Here is a 996-nt window from a genome sequence, read left to right on the forward strand (position 1 = left end):
AACATGGCCCCATAAACTTATATATAAACATTAATATTTTACTGTATAGTAATTTCCGTAGCAAGACACAAAAGTGGGTGTATAAAAAAATAACACAGTATGGTAAATTAACAAATAATAATTTAGTAGACTGATAAATAAACGAATAATGAGATAATGCAAAATCTTGATATTGGAAGTTCGACTGACTAGCTTATTAAAAGTTTTGACTGACTTATATTAAGCCTAAAAGTGCTTTACGTTTAGCTTGTCTGTAATTATAATTATGATTATCTTAATTTAGTCTATGTATTTGCATATAATTACAAATTTGAATACATATGCATTAATATAAAGCACCATATTTTAGTCTGTGTATTAACCCAAAGTTCCTGATTTTCCTTACACAATTTTACAGATTTGATTATTTTCGGTTAGGTCACGGCGATCAGATATCAGTAGTTTTAATTATTATTAGCCTACACGACGATCTAAGTCAAATTATTCAATAGTTACTAATTAATTTATCCTACGTTTCGGCTGCCGTCTTCGGGGAAATCCTGAGTATGATTGTGTCTGTGGTGGTAGATGGATCCTGAGTATGATTGTGTCTGTGGTGGTAGATGGATCCTGAGTATGATTGTGTCTGTGGTAGATGGATACCTGAGTATGATTGTGTCTGTGGTGGTAGATGGATCCTGAGTATGATTGTGTCTGTGGTGGTAGATGGATCCTGAGTATGATTGTGTCTGTGGTGGTAGATGGATCCTGAGTATGATTGTGTCTGTGGTGGTAGATGGATAATGAGTATGATTGTGTCTGTGGTAGATGGATCCTGAGTATTCGATGACGAGGAACCCACTTTGAGACTAATAATGGCTGGAGACGGCTTGAATGGGTAATGAAGAAAAACTTTAATATAACAGCAAATGTACAACGTTTCGACAAGGTTTTGTCATCATCAGGTACTACCACATTTCCTGATTAAGCAGATGGACTCCCACGTGAAGCAGAAGC

At 35.3% G+C, this 996-nt stretch overlaps 1 protein-coding gene across 1 annotated transcript in view; it reads left to right on the forward strand.

Moving 5' to 3' along the window:
- The window catches only part of LOC111085360 (voltage-dependent calcium channel type A subunit alpha-1-like), an 11,742-nt gene that overhangs the window by 8,101 nt on the left and 2,645 nt on the right, over positions 1 to 996 (forward strand). The window lies entirely within an intron of this gene.

Source organism: Limulus polyphemus, unplaced genomic scaffold, assembly GCF_000517525.1.
Source record: "Limulus polyphemus unplaced genomic scaffold, Limulus_polyphemus-2.1.2 Scaffold348, whole genome shotgun sequence".
Taxonomy (NCBI): domain Eukaryota; kingdom Metazoa; phylum Arthropoda; class Merostomata; order Xiphosura; family Limulidae; genus Limulus; species Limulus polyphemus.